The sequence below is a fragment of the Eumetopias jubatus genome, unplaced genomic scaffold, assembly GCF_037043125.1.
Source record: "Eumetopias jubatus isolate StellerSeaLion01/CBP00866 unplaced genomic scaffold, mEumJub1_p1.0 scaffold_11, whole genome shotgun sequence".
Lineage (NCBI taxonomy): Eukaryota > Metazoa > Chordata > Mammalia > Carnivora > Otariidae > Eumetopias > Eumetopias jubatus.
Window position 1 is genome coordinate 44,224,996 of NW_028274817.1, and position 22,531 is coordinate 44,247,526.

At 34.2% G+C, this 22,531-nt stretch overlaps 1 protein-coding gene and 2 pseudogenes across 1 annotated transcript in view; 1 reads left to right on the forward strand and 2 right to left on the reverse strand.

The window, feature by feature from the left end:
- GPRASP2 (G protein-coupled receptor associated sorting protein 2) overlaps positions 1-22,531 on the reverse strand; it is a 77,321-nt gene that overhangs the window by 9,677 nt on the left and 45,113 nt on the right. The window contains exon 2 of the mRNA XM_088028698.1: positions 7,080-7,158. The gene's annotated coding sequence lies outside the window, so the exon portion shown is untranslated. The remainder of the gene's footprint in view (positions 1-7,079; positions 7,159-22,531) is intronic.
- Positions 5,056-5,226, forward strand: LOC114202391 (U2 spliceosomal RNA; annotated as a pseudogene).
- On the reverse strand, positions 14,949-15,377 carry LOC114202383 (translationally-controlled tumor protein-like; annotated as a pseudogene).

Consider the following 22,531-nt stretch of genomic DNA (forward strand, 5'->3'; position numbering starts at 1 on the left):
TTTCCATATAAACTTTAGAATCAGTTTGCTGATACCCACAAAATAACTTGTAGGGATTTTGAGTGGGATTGCATTGAATCTATAGATTAATTTGGGAACTCACATTTTGAAAATATTGAGCCTTTCTATTCATGCTCATGGAATATCTTTCCACTTATTTAGATCTTTGATTTATCAGTGTTTTGCAGGTTTCCTTATATAGATTTTGTACATATTTTTGTAGATTTATACCTAATTATTTAATTTTGGTGCTAATATAAGTGGTATTGTGTTTTTAATTTTAAATTCCAAATTTTCATTGCTGGTATAGAAGAAAAAATGAAATTTCTATATTCACCGTGTATCCTGCAAAATTGCTATAATTGCTCATTAGTTCCAGGGCCTTTTTGTTGATTATTTGAGATTTTCTACAAAGACAGTCATGTCATCTGTGAACAACTAGTTTTAATTCTTCCTTCCCCATCTTTATACCTTTATTTCCTTTTTTCTCTTATTGCATTAACTAGGACTTCCGGTGTCATGTTAAACAAGAATGGTGAGTGGGGATATCCTTTACTTGTTCCTGATCTCAGCAGAAAGCATCTTACCCTTATGTTAGCTGTAAATTTCTTGTAGATACTCCTTATTAAGTTTAAAGAATTCTCTTCCATTCCTAGTTTTCTGAGTTTTTATCATGAATGGGTGTTGAATTTCTCCAAATGCTTTTTCTGCTGTATTGACATGATCATATCATTTTTCTTCTTTAACCTTTGATGTGATTGATTACATTAACTGACTTTCAAAAGTTGAACAGGCTTGCATACTTAGAATACATTCTACTAGGTTGTAGTGTATATTCTTTTTGTACATTGTTGGGGTTTATTGGCTAATATTTTGTGAGGATTTTTACACCTATCTGCATGAAATATATTGGTCTGTAGTTTTCTCTTTTTGTAATGTAGTTGCCTGGTTTTAGAATTAGGGTAATGCCAGTCTCAGAATTTTGGGCGGACTTATTCCCTCAACTTCTATTTTGAGAGATTAGATAAAATTGGTATGATTACTTCTTTAAATGTTTTGTAGGACTCACTGGTGAACCTGAGCATAGTGCTTTCTCTTTTGGAAGGTTGTTAAGCATTGTTTCAACTTCTTTAATAGTTCTAGGTTTATGCAGATTATCTATTTATACTTGTGTTAGTTTTGGTAGCTTATGTCTTTTAAGGAATTGTTGCAATTCTTCTATGTTATCAATGTTTGGACAAAGTTGTTATCCTCTTAATGTCCATAGAAGCATTTCTGGTATTAGCAATTTGTGTTTTCCCCTTTTTCCTTAAACTGCTTAGTGACTTATGTTATTAATCTTTTTAAAGAACCAGCTTTTTTGTTTTATTGAATTTCTCTATTGATTTCCTGTTTTCATATCATTGATTTCAGCTCTAATTTTTATTATCTTTTGTTCCTTCTGATTACTTTGGCTTTAATTTGCTCTTCTTTCTTTAGTTGCCTCAGATGGGAGCTTCGATTATTGATGGTTAGATCTTTTTTATTTTTTAATATATTCATTCAGTGCTATAAATTTCTCTCTAAGCACTGTTTTGCTGCATACCACAATTTTGATAAATTATATTCTCTCTTTTTTAAAGATTTTATGTATTTATTTGACACAGAGAGAGAGGACAAGCAGGGGGAGTGGGAGAAGCAGGTTCCCCACTGAACAAGGAGCCCAGTGCGGGGCTCGCTCCCAGGACACTGGGATCATGACCTGAGCCAAAAGCAGATGTTTAACTGACTGATCCACCCAGGCAGCCCAATAAATTATTTTTTCATAAAATTGTTTCAAAATATTTTAGTTTCCCTTGAGAGTTCTTTGACCTTGGTGTTATTCAGAAGTGTGTTGGTTAATATCCAAGTATTTTAGGGATTTCCAGTTATTTTTCTGTAATTGATTTCTAGTTTAATTCCATTGTGATCTGAGAGCATAATTTGAATGATGTCTATTCTTTTAAACTTTCTAAGGTGTTTTATGTCCCAGGATATGTTCTATCTTGGTGAATGTTCCATGTGAGCTTGAGAAGAATGTATTCTACTGTTTTGGATGAAGTATTTTATAAATGTTAATTAGATCCTTTTGATTGATGGTGCTGTTCAATTCAAGTTGGTTTTTACTGATTTTATACCAACTGAATCTATCAATTACTGATAGAGGGGTATTGGAGTCTCCAACTATAATAGTGAATTTTTCTATTTTTCCTTGCAATTCTATCAGTTTTGCCTCATGTATTTCTACACTCTGTCGTTAGGTGCATATACAGTAAAGATTGTTGTCTTTGAGAATTGAGCCTCTTATCATTATGTAACACCCCCCCCGCCTTATCCTGGTAATGTTTCATGCTCTGAATTCTGTTTTGTCTGAAATTAATAAAGCTACTCCAGCTTTCATTTGTTTAATGTTAGCATAGTATTTCTTTCTTTATCCCTTTATTTTTAGTCTATCCATCTCTTTATATTTAAAGTGTGTTTCTTTTAGGTTACATGTAAAGAGGATCTTTTTTTTTTTTTTAACTTACCCTGATGGTCTCTTTCGATTGGTGCATTTAGACTATTGATGTCTAAAGTGATCATTGATATAGTTGGATTAATATCTACATATTTGTTACTGTTTTCTATGTTGTCTTTTTCTTTGTTTCTTTTTCTCTTTTTCTGTCTTCTCTATTTTAAATTGTACATTTTATATATCATCTTCTCTCTTAGCATATCAATGATATTTCTGTTTTTATTTTGTTTTAGTGGTTGCCCTAGAATTTGCAATATACATTTACAATATATTCAAGTTTACTTTCAGATAACACCATACTGCTTCACAGGTAGTGCATGCACTTTGTATAACAGAGTATTTCCAATTCCTCCTTCTCATCCCTTATAACATTGCTGTCATTCATTTCACTTGTCTATAAGCTTTAATCACCACACATGCTGTTGATATTATTTTGAACAATTTGTTATCTGTTAAATCAATTAAGAATAAAAAGAGAAGATTTCATTTTACCTTAATTTATTCCTTCTCTAATACTCTTTTTAAAAATATATACAGAGATCTGAGTTTCTGACCTATATAAATTTCCTTCTTTCTGAAGAATTTTGATTATAATCCCCCCTGCAGGACAGGTCTACTGGGGACAAATTTTTTCTCTCTCTCTCTCTTTTTGTCTGAGAATGTCTTTATTTTTCCTTCATATTGGAAGAGTAATTTTGCTGGATACAGAATTCTAGGTCGGTGCTTGTTTTTTCCTTCAACACTTTAAATATTTCACCCCACCCTCTTCTTGCTTGCAAGGTTTCTGAAGAGACATCTGATGTAATTCTTACCCTGCTCCTTTATAGGTAATGTGGTTGGTTTCTCTGTTTTTTTTTCAATATTTTCTCTTTGTCTTTGATATTCTGCCATTTTTTATTTTAGAGAGAGAGCCCTAGTGGGGGAGGAGGGGCAGAGGGAGAGGGAGAGAGAGAATCTTAAGCAGCCTCTAAGCCCACTGCAGAGCCTGATGAAGGGCTCAATCTCATGACCTTGAGATCATGACCTGAGTAGAAATAAAGAGTCAGACACTTATCTGACTGAGCCACCCAGGCGCCCCAGATATTCCTCCATCTGAATATGATATGCACAGGTATATCTTTTCTGGTTTTTATCCTGATTTATGTTTTCTAAGCTTCCTAGATCTGTGGCTTGGACTGTGCCATTAATTTTGGAAAAGTCTCAACCATTATTACTTCAAATAGTTCCTCTGTTCCTTTCTCTCTTTTCTCTTGTTCTGATATTTCTAGTACATGTATATTACATCTTTTGTAATTGTCTCCCAGCTCATGGATATTCTGTTTAGTCTTTTTCACTCCTTTAGCTCTTTGCATTCTCTTTTGGAAGTTTCTACTGACATTTCCTGAAGCACATTGATTCTATTCTCAGCCATGTATGGTCTATTGAGAACCCATCAAAGACAGTTTTCATTTCTTTTACACTAATTTTGATTTCTAGCTTAACTTCTGAATTTTTTCTTAGGGTTTCTATCTCTGTGCTTATATTACCCATCCGTTTTTGAATGTTATCCACTTTTCCCATTAGAGCACTTAGCATATTAACCATAGTTGTTTTAAAATCCTGGTATTATAATTCCAAAATTTCTACCATATCTAAATATGGTCCTGATGCTTGCTCTGTCTCTTGATAGTGTGTGTGTGTGTGTGTGTGTGTGTGTGTGTATTTTTTTGTTTGTTTTTGTTTTTTTGGCTTTTGGTATGCCTTGAAAGTTTGGTTAAAAGACAAACAATATAGGTTAAGGAAACTGATGTAAATAGGCCTTTAGTGTGAGGTTTTATGTTTATATGGATAGCGAAGTTAGACTGTGTATACTGTCTGCTGTGGCTATATATGTCAGAGGCTAAATTTTCTTCTGATGTCCTTGTTTTTATCTCCCCTCTTATCTTTGTGCTTCCTTAGAGACTTTTTGTTTTCCAGAAATATGACCTTGCTGCAGCTGAGAAGGCTTTTTTATATGTGATATAAATGATGTACTTACAAGGATACAATTTAGTTTTTATCTTAATATTTTTAAGAAAATATTTTAAAGTAAGCTCTATGCTCAGTTTGGGGCTTGAACTCATGACCCCAAGATCAAGAGTCACATGCTCTACCAACTGAGCCAGACAGGCACTCTTTTTATCTTAATATTTAAAGAGGAATGTGCAAACATCACTGAGCCATGTTTCCAAAATTTTATTCCATTGAACAATAGGTCAGCAGGATGCTAATGGGTGTTCCATTTTTAACATCATCTAATGAAACTGGGAAATGTTGTTATAGAAAACCCTGAAATATTTTGATTAAAATGATGTGAAGGACCTATTAATAGAGATTAAAAGAGAAGGGATTTTTATAGGAGTAAAATAAAACTGAGGAGAGAACAAGTAGCTGTAAGTAGGAGGGTTATTATAAGCTGAATATAGCACAGCTGCTTTGTCTCCATAAAGTTAGAAATTGACATATTGAAGCAAGAGACAGATGGATGAGAAATGGACTGCCTCATCGCTTCTCGGCCTTTTGGCTAAGATCAAGTGTAGAAATGGACTGCCTGATGAGGATGTGAGAGGAAAATATTAAATTATTATTGTGAGAGAGCATATCATATTCGACTTTGGACAAATGATAGGAAAAGCAGAAAATCATTTAAAGATGATGTATGTTTCTCAGAGTCCAAAAAAAAAAAAAATAAAGATGATATATATATCTTGCTTCCTGGAGCTGTGAGGCAGGTGACTCTTGGAATTTCTTTATCACTCCAGAATTACACGATGTTAGTACTGTGGACCTGAGGATAAGGGTAGAGACTTTTTCTTAAATAAGGTCTTAGATGTAACTTCCTTCAGCTTAATCTGCTGTTACTATACATGAGCCTTATTGAAAGGTGTGGAGGAAATGGGAAGCATTCCATAGTTTTATTATTAGGTCTCAGTGTTGTAGTGAGCCTTTGTCCCTGACTGTGATCTTTACAAGTGCTTCTCAGATTTTTTTTTTTTCCCTTTTAGGTGAGATAGGAAGTCTAGAGTGGGCAAGAGTTGTGTATTTTCATCTGGTCTGTGACCTCACAAGTGTTTCTTACCTTTTTCCTCCCACAGCAAGACAGGGAAGTTAGATGGGGCTGGAACTGACAAAAAAATGCCTTTTCCCAGGTGATATAATGCTCTTCTAGACTTTTCCCATTCAGAGTAGGTAACTGTAATGGACGGTACTCTTCCTCTCCTTCTGCTGTATCTATGAGGGGACATTTCTTGGCTCTTCACCATGAGAACTGAATGGTTTTCCTGAAGGTCAAATCCACAAAAGCCCATCTAAGACTATGACGTACAGAATACCTCACTCTCCTGCTGGTCCACACTCAGCTTTTAGCAATTTATCAAAGTTACCATTTAAGTGTTCCTACCAGTTTATGGCTCCAGTGGATTCTACTTTAGGTAAGCCAATCTCAACTGTGATTCTGAATTTGTCTGTTTCTCCACATATTAATTTAAGGTGGTGGTAGTTTGTCCTAGAAACTCGGTGTTTTAGTTTGTTCAGCTTTTTCTTGTAAGTTTGGGAGTGATGACTTCCGAGCTCTATATATTGCAGCAGAAACAAAAGTTTTGGATACAATACTTTTATATTTATGTTATTTGAAGATGTACTGACAGTTATTTTTTCTTAAGTCTCTGGAGGCCCCTTTATTCCTCTTCCTTGTTCAAATCCTCAAATTAACCACTGGATAAGTGTTACTGTGCCCCCATAAAGGAAGTGACAGAAGGTGATTGTAATATTTTTTTTTTTACAACTAAGAGTTATTTAACAGAAACTGAACTAGAAATTCTAATCCTAGGAATATTCTGTAAGGAACTAGCTAAGAATGTGCAAATCAATTTAGCCACAAGTACAGCAATCCTCTGTTATCCCTTCAACTATGGGATGACTGTAGAGAAGAAAAACACCATAGAGGGAGTGCACTAAAAGTGTTAATGGAAACATAAAAAGTGAGAAAAGTAATCCAGGCACCAGCAAACACAGACACCTATACAATCCACAGGTTTTCAAGGTCTGTACTAAATATTCTGGAATTTACACAGGTGATCATGCTGGGTGAAAGAGGGCAAAAACTATAACTGGCCTGAACTGAACTGAAACAAATAAAAATACCTAAGTGAAATGTATCATTTAGCAACAGAAATTTGCCATAGGGATGTTTATCACAGAATTGTTTATAATAGGGAAAAATAGGTGTAATTTAAATACATGAGTATCAGAAATTTGTTAATTATGACAAGCTCAGGAGATAGAATGCTATGCCAACAATAAATGGAAGTGTCTATTTCAGAAACACTTTGCCAGCATTGGCTGTTACAAAACTTTTATTTTTGTCAATATTATGGGTAAAAACTGGAATACTATTATTTTGATTTGTATTTCTACGATTGTGCATGAGCATATCAGTCAGGACATGATGCATTATGTAGCAGTAACAAAAAACTAAATTTCGGTAACTTAAAACAACAAAAATATATTTCTTGTTCACACTACATACCCAACACATGTTGGCTGGGGGCTCTGCTTACTAAGATAAAAGTGATGAGGTTCCCTTTTCTCCACATCCTCACCAACACCTGGAAAACAGTAAAGAGGTTCCTCAAAAAGTTAAAAATAGAACTACCCTAAGATCCAAAAATTGCACTACTAGGTATTACCCAAAGAATATAAAAATACTAATTCAAAGTGATACTTGCACCCCGATGTTTATAGCGGCATTGTCAACTATAGCCAAATTATGGAAAGAGTCCAAATGTCCATCGACTGATGAATGGATAAAGATGTGGTGTGTGTGTGTGTGTGTGTGTGTGTGTGTGTGTGTGTGTGTGTGTGTGTATACATACATACATACAATGGGATATTACTCAGCTATCTAAAAGAATGAAATCTTGGCATTTGCAACAATATGGATGGAGCTAGAGAGTATTATGCTAAGTGAAATAAGTCAGTCAGAGAAAGACAAATACCATATTATTTCACTCATATGTGGAATTTAAGAAGCAAACAAATGATCATAGGGGGAAAAGAGAAAGGCAAACAAAGAAACAGACTGTTAACTATAGAGAACAAACTGATGGTTACCAGAGGGGAGGTGGGTGAAGGGATGGGTTAAATAGATGATGGGGATTAAGGAGTGCACTTGTTGTTGTGATGGTAGTACTGAATTACTATGTTGTATACCTGAAACTAATATTATACTGTGTGTTAACTAACTGAAATATAAATAAAAACTTTAAAAAATAAACTGATGAAATAGTCACTATATGGAGCATTACTGGATACCATGGAATAGGAAGACAGATCATGAGAAATCATAGTGGCTATTAAAAGTGCACCCCCAAGAGTTTCTCCCCAGAATTGACAAAAATCTTCCTGTTCCATTTTATTGATTAAAGCTAGGTATGTGGTCAAAGCTGTAATTAAAATGAGTGGAGGAAGTGCAAACCGAAGTGTCTGGAAAATTAAACAGCAGGAAATCTTGGTGAACAATACTAATAACTAGAAAAGGTCTTAAATCTTGTCATTGAGTACTGCAAATTCATTTCATTTCCTGTGAACTTAACTCTTTACTATTTGCTTACTCAGTTTTCCATTGGGTTATTCGCTCCACTGATTTGTACTATTTTTTTGTAAAATCTGAAAACTAGTCTATAAATTGCATCTATATTCTAACTAGTGTTTCCATCATATGCTGTTTTCACTTGTCTATAGTATTTTACAACAGCTTTATTGAGATACAATTCATATGCCATACAATTCACCAATTTAAGGTGTACAATTCAATAACTTTTAATATATTCAAAGAGTTGTAAATTAATCATCAAAATTGACTTTGTAATATTTTCATTACCCCAAGAATATACCCTTCAGCTTTTAGTTGTCAGACTCCATTGCCCCTACTCCCAAACCAGAGGCAACAACTAATCTGCTTTGGTCTGTTCTGGATGGATCATATAAATGGAATGATAAAATAGATGGTCCTTTGTTGCTCTCTTCTTTCACTTATCATGTCATAACATGTATCACTACTTCATTGCTTTATTGCTAAAAATTATTCCATCATATGAATATACCACATTTTATTTACCCATTTATCAGTTAAATGGGCATTTGGGTTGTTTCCATTTATTGGCTACTATGAGCAATGCTGCTACAAACATTTGTGGACATTTTGTTTGGATATATGTATCCATTTCCATTTCTCTTCGATGTATACCTAAGAATGGAATTGCTGGAACATATGGTCACCATATGAAGAATTATCAGACTGTTTACCAAAGCAACTGCACCATTTTACATTCCCACCAGCAATGTATGAAGATTCCAATATCTCCATATCCTTGCCAGTACTTACTATTATCTGTCTTTTATATTCCAGTCATCTGAGTGAATGTGAAGTAGCATCTACTTATGTTTTTGATTTGCATTTTCCTGATGGCTGATGATGTTGAGCATCTTTTCATCTGATTATTGGCCATTTTAATATCTTCCTTGGAGAAACGTCTATCTAAATCCATGACCATTTTATGATTGAGTTATTTTTGGTTAAATGCATTCCTAAATTTTTAAAAAAATTCTTTTTGATGCTATTATATAGTTGTTTTTAAAATTGTATTATTGGTTTGCTCACTACTACTGTATAGAAATACAAGTGATTTTTGTATATTTATATTTTATCATACAAACTTGCTGAACTTGTTTATTAGTTTTAATAGTTTTTAGTGGATTTTTTTAGGATTTTCTATATATAAGATTAATTCACCAGCAAATGTTTATGTTATTATGAATTATGTTAACATTATCAGTTAACTTTACCAATCTTTTTTTATGTACCCATTGATTTCTATCTAACCTGCAATGGCATTTTCTCTCACCAAGAATATAGGTTAAAAAAATCTCTAATATATTGTCCTGGTAATTTTATGTTTCAATATTTCCATTTAAGTCTTTGAATCAATTACAGTTTATTTTGGTGGAATACATTTTGTTATTTTTTTTCCAAATAGGTCACACTTGACTAAATGCCATTAATTTAGTCTGGTAAAATATACATACATAATATTTATCACTATAATCATTGTTAAGTGTATAATTCAATTGCATTAAATACATTCACAATGTTGTATAACCATCACTACTATTTATACCAAAACATTCTCATCATTCACAACAAAACGCTATACCCAATAAACAATAACTCCCTTTTCCCCCCTTCCCTAAGCTCCTACTACTAATAATAACTACTATTCTACTTTATGTCTCCATAAATTTGCCCACTCTAGGTACCTCACACAAGTGGAATCATGGATTTGCCCTTCTTTGCCTGCCTTAATAATAAACATAATTTCTTCAAGGTCAGTCCATGGTGTAGTATATATCAGAATCTTATTCCTTCTATGGCTAAATTAAATTCCATTGTATGTATTTATCAAATTTTGTGTACCCATTCATCCACTAATGGACACTTAAGTTGTATTCACCTTTTGGCTATTGTAAATAACAATGCAAGAACACTAGTATAGACATATCTATTTATTCATTGCTTTCAATTACTTTGGGTATACAGCTAGGTGTGAAATTCTTGGGTCATATGGTAGTTCTATGTTTAACCATGTAAGAAGCTGCCAAATTGTTTCCCACACCAGCTGCACTATTTTACATTTCCACCAGCAATGCACAAGGGTTCTAGTTTCTCCACATCCTTGCCAACATTTGCTATATTCCATGCTCATGGATTCAAAGAACAAATATTGTTAAAATGTCTATACTACCCAAAGCCATCTACACATTTAATGCAATCCCTATTAAAATACCATCAGTATTTTCCTTTCCTTAAAAAATTACAGTTATCCTAATAGGTATAAAATGATATGTAGCAGCATTATCAACAATATCCAAATATGGAAAGAGCCCAAATGTCCATTGACTGATGGATAAAGATGTAGTATATATATATATATATATATATATATATATATATATATATATATATATATATATATACAATGGAATATTACTCAGCCATTAAAAGAATATCTTGCCATTTGCAACTATGTGGATGGAGCTAGAGTGTATTATGCTAAGTGGAATATATCAGTCAAAGAAAAATACCATATGATTTCACTCATATGTGGAATTCAAGAAACAAAACAGATTAACATAAGGGAAGGAAGGAAAAAGGACGAGGGAGACAAATCCTCAGAGACTCTTAACTATTGAGAACAAACAGGGTTGCTGGACGGGAGGTGGGTGGGGATGGGCTAAATGGGTGATGGGTATTAGGGATGGCACTTGTTGTGAGGAGCACTGGGGGCTATATGTAAATGATGAATCACTAAATTCTACTCCTGAACCAATATTACACTATAAGTTAACTAACTAGTATTTAAATAAAAACAAAATAAAAAATAAAATAAAATGGTATGTCATTGTGGTTTTGATTCACATTTTACTAATGACTAATGATGTTAAACATCTTTTCATGTGCTATTACCCATTTGTATATCTTCTTAGGAAAAATGTATATTCAAGTTCTTTACCCATTCTTAATTAGATTGTTTATTTTTTTGTTATTTAGTTTTAAGAGTTCTTTACATATTCTGGATATTAATCACTTTTCAGATACATCATTTCCAAATATTTTCTCCCATTCAATAGGTTATCTGTTCACTTTCTTGGTATTATCTGTTGAGGTGCAAAAGTTGTTAATTTTGATGAAGTCCCATTCATCTATTTTTGTTGTTTTGCCTGTGCAGTTTGGTGTCATATCCATGAAATCACTATCAAATTCAATGTCATGAAGTTTCCTTCAAATGTTTTCTTCTGAGAGTTTTATCTCTTAAATTTAAGTTATGAATTCATCTTGAATTATTTTTTTATACAATATAAGGGTCCAACTTCCTTCTTCTGCATGTGGATATTCAGTTTCCCTGCACCATGTATTGAAGAGACTGTTTTTTCTCCATTAAAAGGTCTTGGAATCTTTGTTGAAAACCAATTGACTACTGATTTTTTGTTTATTTCTGGGCTCTCTCTACTTTATTCCATTGGTCTATGTATCCTTGTGCAAGTACCATACTGTTTTAATTGTTGTAGCTTTGTAGCAAGTTTTGAAGTTGGGAAGTGTGAGTCATCCAATTTTTTGTTTTTCAAGACTGTTATGGTTATTAAGAGCCCCTTCCAATTCTGTATTAATTTGAGGATCAGATTTTCCATTTCTGTGAAAAAGGGGGTTGGAATTTTTGTTGCATTGAATCTGTAGATCACTTTGGATAGCACTGACATCTTAACAATGCTAAGTCTTTGTATCCATGAACACACAATGTCTTTCCATTTATTTAAGCCTGCTAAAATTTCCTTCAAAAAATATTTTATAGCTTTCAGCATACAAATCTTTCACCTCTGTGGTTAGATATGTTGTAAAATATTTAATTATTATTTAATCATTTCAGATGTCATTTTAATTTTACTTGCTTTCCTAATTTCCCTTTCAGATAGTTCATTGCTGCTGTATAGAAACACAACTGATTTTTTAGTGTTATCCTTTTACATTGTAACTTTGCTAAACTGGATTATTAGCTCTAATAGCTTTGTTGTGGATTTTTTTGGGATTCTATGTATAAAAGATCATACCAGCAGTAAACAGAGATAATTTTACTTTTTCCTTTCCAATTTGTATGTCTTTTATTTCTTTTTCTTATAGAATAACTCTGGCTAGAACTTCTAATACAATGGTGAATAACAGCAGTAAAAGTTGACAATCTTGACCTGTTCTTGATCTTAGAGGAAACCTGTCTTTCACCACTGAGTACCATGTTAGCTGTGGAATTCTCACAAGTACCTGTTATCATGTTGGTGAATTTTCCTTCTATTTCTAGGTTTCTGAGTTTTTATTATGAAAGGGTATTAGATTTGTCAAATGCATTTCTTTGTCAACTGAGTGATAATATTGTTTTCTTCCTTTATTTCTATGAGTGGGATTGTATTACATTGATTTATTTCCTTATATTGAAACACCCTTGAATTCCCAGGACAAATCCCATTTGGTTATGCTGAATAATCTTTTTAATATGCTTTTGGATTTGATATACTTTTAAGTTGAAGATATTTGTGTTATATTTATAAAATGTATTAGTTTTAATTTTTTCTTGTAATATCTTTATCTAATTTTGATATCATGGTAATTCTGGCCTCACAGAAAGAGTTTTAGGAAGCATTTCTCTGATTTTTTGGAAGAATTTGAGAAGGATTGGATTAATTCTTCATTGAATGCCTAATAGAATTCACTGGTGAAAGTGTCTGGTATAATAATTTCCTGCTTGAGAGGTTTTTGATTACTGATTCAATCTCTATTTGTTTTAGGTATTTGAGTTTTTTTTATTATGGTAAAAATAAATAACGAAATTTAGCATCTTAACTATTTTTAGGTGTACAGGTCAGCAGATTAAGTATATTCACATTATTGTGAAAAGATCTCCAGAAATTTTTCATCTTGCAAATCTGAAACTCTATACCAATTAATCAACTCTGCTTTCTCCCTCTCCCCAGCCCATGGAAACCACAATACTACTTTTTATGTAGCTATGACTTGACTATTTTATATACATTATATAAGCAGACTCATACACTATTCGTATTTATGTAACTGGCTAATTTTACTTAGCATGTCATCAAGGTTACATTTCTGTTGAAGCATCTGACAGGATTTCTCTCCTTCTTAATGTTGAATAAAATTCCACTGTACACATACACATTCTGTTTATCCATTCATCTTGCATTGGACATTTAAATTGCTGCAACCTCTTGGTTATTGTGACTAGTGCTGCTATTATCATGGGCCTGGAGATAGCTCTTCAAAACCTGAATTATTTCAGATATGTACTCAGAAGTAGGATAGTTAGATAGTATGGTCATTCTATTTTAAAATTTTTGAGGACCCTCCATACTGTTTTCCATGGTAGTTGCACCATTTATAATCCCACTAGCATTTCTTAAGTGTTCCAATTTTCCACATCCTTGCTGAAACTTGTTGTTATGTGTTTTTCTTTTTATAGTAGCCATCCTAATGGGTATAAGGTAGTATCACATAATGGTTTTGATTTGTATTTCTTTTTAAAAAAATTTTTATTATGTTGTTAGTCACCATACAGTACATCATTAGTTTTTGATGTAGAGATTTGCATTTCTGATGCATAGTGACGTTGAGCATCTTTGCATATGCTTGTTGGCCATTTGTATATCATCTTTGGAGAAATGTATATTCAAGTTTGTTACCCATTTTTTAATCAAATTATTTGATTTTTTTGTTGTTGAGTTGTAGTTCTTTATAAATTCTAAATATTTATCCATTATTAGATATATAATTTGCAATTGTTTTCTCCCCTTCCATAGGTTACCTTTCATTCTGTTGATTGTGCTCTTTGATACACAAAAGTTTTTTTGTTTGATGTAGTCCCATTTGTCTACTTTAGCTTTTGTTGCTTGTGCTTTTGGTGTCATATTGAAGAAATCATTGCTAAGTCCAATTTATGAAGATTTCCCCTTTTGTTTTCTATAAGAATTTTAAAATTTGGGTTCTTACATTTAGATCTTTAATCCATTTTGAGTTAATTTTTGTATATGGTACAAGATAAGGGCCCCAATTTCTTTTGGATGTAGATACCCAGTTTTCCATCACCATTTGTGTGTGTGTTTGTTTTTGTTTTTGCTTCCAACTGTATTAGGCTCTTTTCATTCTTTTGGTAATCTCTTCCAGAGTTGACTATTTCCATTTGTAGGTAATGAAATGTGTAAGGAATCCACTTCAAATGTTGGCACAGCTATGAGCATGGTCTTTCCCTTTACTTGAACTCAGAATTAAAACTTTTGGTTCTTGTTTATTATATACCTGTCCCAGAGTACTTTTTCAGTGAAGAAATTATCTGCAGGCAGTCTTATACTTCCTAGCAGTAGTCTACAACCAGGCTCTAGCTTCTCCAGGACATTACACAAGATGGATTTAAATATGTATTAAACTATGAGACACTCTCTCAAATGAATTTAAATGCAATTTATTTTTAGACAACCTACATGACCTGTTTTTTCTCTTAAAAACAAGGCACATGTTGTGATGAGCACTGGGTGTTATACACAACTAACTAATGAATCATTGAACACTACATCAAAAACTAATGATGTACTATACAGTGGCTAAATGAACATAATAATAAAAAAAAGCAATGCTTCCACTCCAAATAAATCAAGGTCAAAATAAATGAAGAGCTCAAGATGACATCAGTGCCATTTGTCTAAGTCCTGGTGTTGTGTGGATGAAGAGCATCAGCCAGTTATGACAACAGGTGATATATCCAAAGTAACAGCCATTTCCTTAATACTTTTCCATTTCTAAAACATCCTTAAAGAAAATCATATATGGGGTCACACCATCCTTATGCTAGTCCAGCAAAGTAAACATCTGGATTCATGTTTTCACCATTAAAGAACTGTTTTTTTTTACATTAGCAAAGGTGTGCTTGATTTGTTTTGCAGCCCCTGTCATAAAAGATTTTCATCTTTCTGGCCTCTGTTCTTCAAGTTTGCCTTTGATTGATTTCATGTAATCTTTGATGTACTTCTTTTAGGCTTCTTTTGTGAAGCTGGTTTCCTGCAAGTGATGGTTCATGACAATATCAGCACCAGTGATTTCTGTGCTTTCAGTACTGTTGCCTTCAGGGCCTTCAGTGGAGGCATTTCCACCAATGAGCAGCAAGTCATCATTGTTACTTTCTGTCCTACTAACCATCTTCCCCTCTATCTCCAGGCACAGGCCATCCATGATCTCCTAGATCTTGTAGATATTGGAGAACATCTCATCATGGCTGATGAGGTCCGGGTGGATGATTATAATAGAAGCTGGAGAGAGAGGAGGGTGGTGCTAGATTAGCAAGAGCTGGGAGCTCTGAGTCCATGGTACAGCCTGGGTGGCACTCAGTGGGAGGAGAAGCAGGCAGAAAAGCTCCCACCTCTATTTGTTGATAAGACGTCCTTTCCCCATTAAATGTTCTTGGCACCTTTGTTAAATATAATTTGACCATATATGCAAAGACATATTGCTAGGATCTTTATTCTATTCCATTGGTCTATTTGTCTGTCTTATGCCTGTACAGTATTTTGATTACTGTAACTTTGTAATGTTTTGAAGTCAGGAAATATGTGCTCCAAATTTGTTCTTTTTCAAAGTTGTTTTGGCTATTTGAGTTCCCTTGAGATTCCATATGGATTTTAGAATGTTTTCTCTATTTCTGAAAAAAATATGTTGGGATTGTGATAGGGACTGTATTGAATCAGTAAAGCATTTTAGGTAGTATGGCCATCTTAATAATATTAAACCTTGAAATACATAAATATGGGATGTCTTTCCATTTATTTGTGTCTTAAAACTTCTTTCAGCAATATTTCCTTATTATTTTTGTGTGTACAAGTCTTTCACCTCCATAGTTAGGTTTATTTCTAAGTATTGTATTATTTTGATGCTCTTGTAAATGACATCGTTTTCTTAATTTCCTTTTTGAATTGTTCACAGTTCATGTACAGAAAAACAACTCATATTTAATTTTTGATTTTACATCCTTCAACTTTGCTGAATTTGTTCTTTAGTTCTACCAGTGTGTGTAAATGTGTGTGCAAAATCTTTAGCATTTTCTACATATAAGATCAAGTAATCTGCAAACAGATAATTTTACTTCTTTTTAAAAGTTTTTTATTTAAATTCCAGTTAGTTAACATACAGGGTAATATTAGTTTCAGGTGTACAACATAGTGATTCAACACTTCCATACAACACCAAGTATTCACTTCTTAAAAAATTCTTTATTTACATTCAATTTAGTTAACATATAGTGTATTATTAGTTTCAGGGGTAGAATTTAGTGATTCATCAGTTGCATACAACGCCCAATGCTCATTACTTCAAGTGCTCTTCTTAATGCCCATCACTCAAATGCCCCATCCATCTACCCACCTCTGCTCCAGCAACCCAGTTTGTTTCTTAGAGTTAAGTGTCTCTTATGATTTGTGTTCCTCTCTGTTTTCATTTTCTTTTATTTTCCCTTCCCTTCCCCTGTGTTCATCTGTTGTTTCTTAAATTCCACATATGAGGGAAATCATATATTTGTCTTTTTCTGACTGACTTATTTCACTTAGCATAATACCCTCTAGTTCCATCCATGTCATTGCAAATGGAAAGATTTTAATCTTTTTAAAGGCTGAGTAATATCCCATTGTATATGTATATACCATATCTCATTTATCCATTCATCTGTGGATGGACATCTTGGCTCTTTCCATATTTTGGCTATGTGGACATTGCTGCTACAAACATTGGGATGCATGTGCCCCTTTGAATCACTATGCTTGTATCCTTTGGATAAATACCTAGTAGTATAATTGCTGGGTTATAGGATAGCTCAATTTTTAACTTTCTGAGGAACCTCCATACTGATTTCCAGAGTGGCTGCACTAGTTTGCATTCCCACCAGTGCAAAAGGGTTTCCCTTTCTCCGCATCCTCGCCAACATTTGTTGTTTCCTGACTTGTTAATTGAGCCATTCTGACTGGCATGAGGTGGTATCTCACTGTGGTTCTGATTTGTATTTCCCTGATGCCAAGTGATGTGGAGCATTTTTTCATGTGTCTGTTGGCCATTTTTATGTCTTCTTTGGAGAAATGTCTGTTCTGTCTTCTGCCCATTTCTTGACTGGATTGTTTGTTTTTTGGGTGTTGAGATTGATAAGTTCTTTATAAATTTTGGATACTAGCCCTTTATCTGATAAGACATTTGTAAATATCTTTTCCCATTCTGTACGTTGCCTTTTTTTTAAGTTTTTTTAAATTTTATTATGTTATGTTAGTCACCATACAATACATCATTAGTTTTTGATGTGGTGATTCACAATCCACTGTTTTCATATAACACCCAGTGCTCCATGCAGTAGGTTGCCTTTTAGTTTTGTTGATTGTTTCCTTTGCTGTGCAAAAGCTTTTTATCTTTTAAGTCCCAACAGTTCATTTTTGCTTTTGTTTCTCTTGCCTTTGGAGACGTGTCTAGCAAGAAGTTGCTGCAGCCAAGGTCAAAGAGGTTACTGCCTGTGTTCTCCTCTAGGATTTTGATGGATTCCTGTCTAACCTTTAGATCTTTCATCCATTTGGAGTTTATATATGGTGTAAGAAAGTAGCCCAGTTTCATTCTTCTGCATCTGGCTGTCCAATTTTCCCAACAGCATTTGTTGAAGAGACTGTCTCTTTTCCATTGGATCTTCTTTCATGCTTTCTCCAAGATTAGTTGACCAAAGAGTTGAGGGTCCATTTCTGGTTCTCTCTTCTGTTCTACTGATCTATGTCTGTTTTTGTGCCAATACCATACTGTCTCGATGATCACAGCTTTGTAATACAGCTTGAAGTCAGAACTGTGATGCCTCCAGCATTTTCTTTTTCAACATTCCTTTGGCTATTCGGGATCTTTTATGGTTCCATACAATTTTAGAATTGTTTGTTCCAGCTCTGTGAAAAATGCTGATGGTATTTTGATGGGGATTGCATTGAATGTGTAGATTGCTTTGGGTAGCATAGACATTTTAACAATATTTGTTCTTCCAATTTATGAGCATGGAACATTTTTCCATTTCTTTGTGTCTTCCTCAATTTCTTTCATGAGTGTTCTATAGTTTTCAGAGTACAGATCATTTACCTCTTTGGTTAGGTTTATTCTTAGGTATTTTATTGTTTTTGGTTCAATTGGAAATGGGATGGATTCCTTGATTTCTCCTTTTTCTGCCTTATTGTTAGTGTATAGAAATGCAACTGACTTCTGTGCATTGATTTTAGATCCTGGGACTTCGTTGAATTCCTATATCAGCTCTAGCAATTTTTTGGTGGAGTCCTTTTTTTTTTTTTCCTACAGAGTATCATGTCGTCTGTGATGAGTGAAAGTGTGACTTCTTTGCCAATTTGGATGCCTTTTATTTCTTTCTGTTTTCTGATTGCTGAGGCTAGGACTTCCAGTACTATGTTGAACAACAGTGGTGAGGGTGGACATCCCTGTCGTGTTCCTGACCTTAGGGGAAAAGCTCTCAGTTTTCTCCCATTAAGGATGATATTCGCTGTGGGTTTTTCATATATGGCTTTTATGATATTGAGGTATGGTCCCTCTATCCCTACATGGTGGAGAGTTTTTATCAAGAAAGGATGCTGTATTTTGTCAAATGCTTTTTCTGCATCTATTGAGATCATATGGCTCTTGACCTTTCTTTTTATTTATGTGGTGTATCACATTGATTTGTGGATGTTGAACCACGCTTGAAGCCCAGGAATAAATCCCTCTTGGTTGTAGTGAATAATCATTTTAATGTACTGTTGGATCCCATTAGCTAGTATCTTGGTGAGAATTTTCGCATCCATGTTCATCAGGGATATTGGTCTGTAATTCTCCTTTTTAGTGGGGTGTCTGTCTGGTTTTGGGATCAAGGTAATGCTGGCCTCATAGAACAAGTTTGGAAATTTTACTTCCATTTCTATTTTTTGGAACAGTTTCAGGAGAAGAGGTATTTGTTTTTATTTAAATGTTTGGTAGAATTCTGCTGGGTGGCCATCCGGCCATGGACTCTTGTTTTTGGGAGATTTTTGATTACTGATTCAATTTCTTCAGTGGGTATGCATCTGTTCAGGTTTTCTATTTCTTCCTGTCTCAGTTTTGGTAGTTCATATGTTTCTCGTAATGCATCCATTTCTTCCAGATTGCCTAATTGGTTGGCATATAATTGCTCATAATAGTCTCTTATAGTTGAGTTTATCAATCTTATTAATTCTTTCAAAGAACCAGCTCGTAGTTTCATTTATCTATTCTACTGTTTTTATTTGTTTATCATTGATTTCTGCTCTAATCCTTATCATTTCTTTTCTGCTGGATTTAGGCTTTATTCTTTTTCAAGCTTCTTTAGGTGTAAGGTTAGTTTGTGTCTTTGAGACTTTTCTTGTTTCTTGAGGAAGGCCTGTATTGTTGTATACTTCCCTCTTAGGACCACTTTGCTGCACCCCAGAGGTTCTGAACTGTCATGTTTTCATTTTCATTTGCTTCCATGAATTTTTTAAAATTCATCTTTAATTTCCTGGTTGAACCATTCACTCTTTAGTAGGATGCTCTTTAAACACCACGTTTAGGGGTCCTTCCACATTTTTTCTTGTGGTTGACTTCAAGTTTTAATGCACTGTGGTTTGAAAATTCCTATGGTATAATTTCAATCTTTTTGTACAGGGTGAGACCTGATTTGTGACCCAGTATGTGATCTGTTCTGGAGAATGCTCCATGTGCACTTGAGAAGAATGTGTATTCTGCCACTTTAGGATAAAATGCTCTGAATATATCTGTGAAGCCCATCCAGTTCAGTGTGTCATTCAAGGGGATTGTTTCCTTGTTGATCTTCTGCTTAGATGATCTGTCCATTGCTGTGAGTGGGGTGTTAAGGTCCCCTACTATTATTGTAATATTATCATTGAGTTTTTTTGGCAAAGTTTCTTTAACTTTTTTATTAATTGGTTCATACATTTGGCTGCTCCCAAGTTAGGGGCATAAATATTACATTAGTTAGATCTTCTTGTTAAATAAACCCTTTCATTATGATATAGTGCCCTTCTTCCTCTCTTATTGTAGTCTTTGGTTTAAAATCTAGTTTGTCTGGTACAAGGATGGCTACTCCAGCTTTCTTTTGATGTCCTTAGCATGACAAATAGTTCTTCACCCACTCACTTTCCATCTGCAGGTGTCTTTGTGTCTATAATGAGTCTCTCATAAACAGTATATAAATGGGTATTGTTTTTTGTATCCATTCTGATACCTGTCTTTTGATTGGCTCATTTAGTCCATTTCCATTCAGAATAATTATTTAAAGATATTAATTTAGTGCCGTTTATAATCTGTAGTGTTGTTCTTGTAGATTGTCCCTTTTCCTTTCTGGTCTTTGTTATTTTGGGCTCTCTCTGTGCTCAAAGGATTCCCTTTAATATTTCTTGCAGAGCTCATTTAGTGTTCACGAATTCCTTTAGTTTTTGTTTGTCCTGGAAACTCTTTAACTCTCCTATTCTGAATGACAGCCTTGCTGGATAAAAGTATTCTTGGTTGCATATTTTTCCCACTTAGCACATTGAATATATTATGCTAGTCCTCTGTGGCCTGCCAGGTCTCTGTGCACAGGTCTGCTGCCAGCCTTATGTTTCTACCCTTGTAAGTTAAAGTCTTCTTGTCCCGAGCTGCTTTCAGGATTTTCTCTTTATCTTTGAAATTTGCAAGCTTCAGTGTTATATGTTGAGGCATTGACCTATTTTTATTGATTTTGTGGGGGATTCTCCGTGCCTCCTAGACTTGAATGCCTGTTTCCTCCCCCAAATTAGGAAAGTTTTCAGGTATAACTTATTCAACTAAACCTTCTGCCCCTCTCTCCCACTCCTCATCTTCTGGGACCCCTATTATCTGGATATAATTTTGCTTTATGTAATTGCAGAGTTCTCTAGGTCTCCCTTTGTGATCCAATAGTTTTCTGTCTCTTTTCTTTTCAGCTTCCTTATTTTCCATCATTTTATCTTATATATCACTGACTCGCTATTTTGCCTAGTTCATCCTCATTTTTATACCCTCCATTTGGGACTGCATCTTGGTGGTACATTTTTAATTTCAGCCTGACTAGATTTTAGTTCTTTTATTGCTACAGAAAGGGATTCTCTGGTGTCTTCTATGCTTTTTTCAAGCCAAGCTAGTATCTTTATAATTGTTTTAAATTCTAGTTCAGACATATTACTTACATCTGTATTGATTAAACCCCTGGCAGTGAGTACTACCTCCTGTTCTTTCTTCTGGGGTGAATTTCTCCATCTGATCATTTTGTCCAGAAAATAATATAAGAAAGAAAGAGAAAAAATAACAATGATAACAACAGAAAAAAAGAGAAATGAAACAAAATAAGAAAAACAAGAAACAACACACACACACACACACACACACACACACACACAAACTAGATCCTGGGGATGTTTTGGTTTGCTTTTTAGAAGAAATTAGATCCCAAAATAAGAAAAAAAGAAAAATGTATACCTATATATATATAAATTATGTATTTATATATTATATATAATTTATTAAAATATGTTATATATTACATATAATATATATGATAAAATACAATGAATCAAAAAATAAAAAAATATGACATATATATAAATAAAAATCAAAAAAGAAAAAAAGCATTAAAAAATACCTGAAAAAAAACTACTGAGTGACCAAAGGAAAAAAAAAAGAACAACAAATGCTATATACTGTTTTCTCCAAGAGTTGAAGCTTTGCAGCCCTCTTTGATCTTTAAACTTGGTTCAAGCAGTTGTTCATGCTGGTCTTCAGGGGGAGGGACCTGTTGCATTGATTTTCAGGTGCACTTGCCCTATTGCAAGTGTGCATCCCTCGCCAGGAGGCTGGGCTCAGTATAAGTGGCTCTGGATTCAATTATGTGGCACTGTTTTGCTCCCTGAAGGCTTTCAGTACCCATGTGCAGCATGAATATGGCAGTGTCTGGCTCTCTAGCCCTGGAGCTGAAAGTCTGCACCCCCACACTCTTCAGTGAGCCCTCATAGAAAAGTAGTCAATCACTCTTTTCTCCCTGGTTTCCATCCAAACTCTGTGTTCACCCAGCCTGTGACCAAGCTTTTTACCTCAGGTAGATGACTGAGTTTCAAAACTCCAAATTTTATGGACTCCTGTGGTGCAGATCTGTGCTATTCCTCCTGGGGGAGGGTTGGGGGGGGTCTTACCACGCTTCTGCCTTTTGCTGGGCCCCTGCTAGGAGAGCAGTTTGCAATTTATGGCAACACAGAGCAGATAAGCCAGCACCTAGACTCGATGTTTTCAGCCGGTTATCCCAATGTGATGTTTGG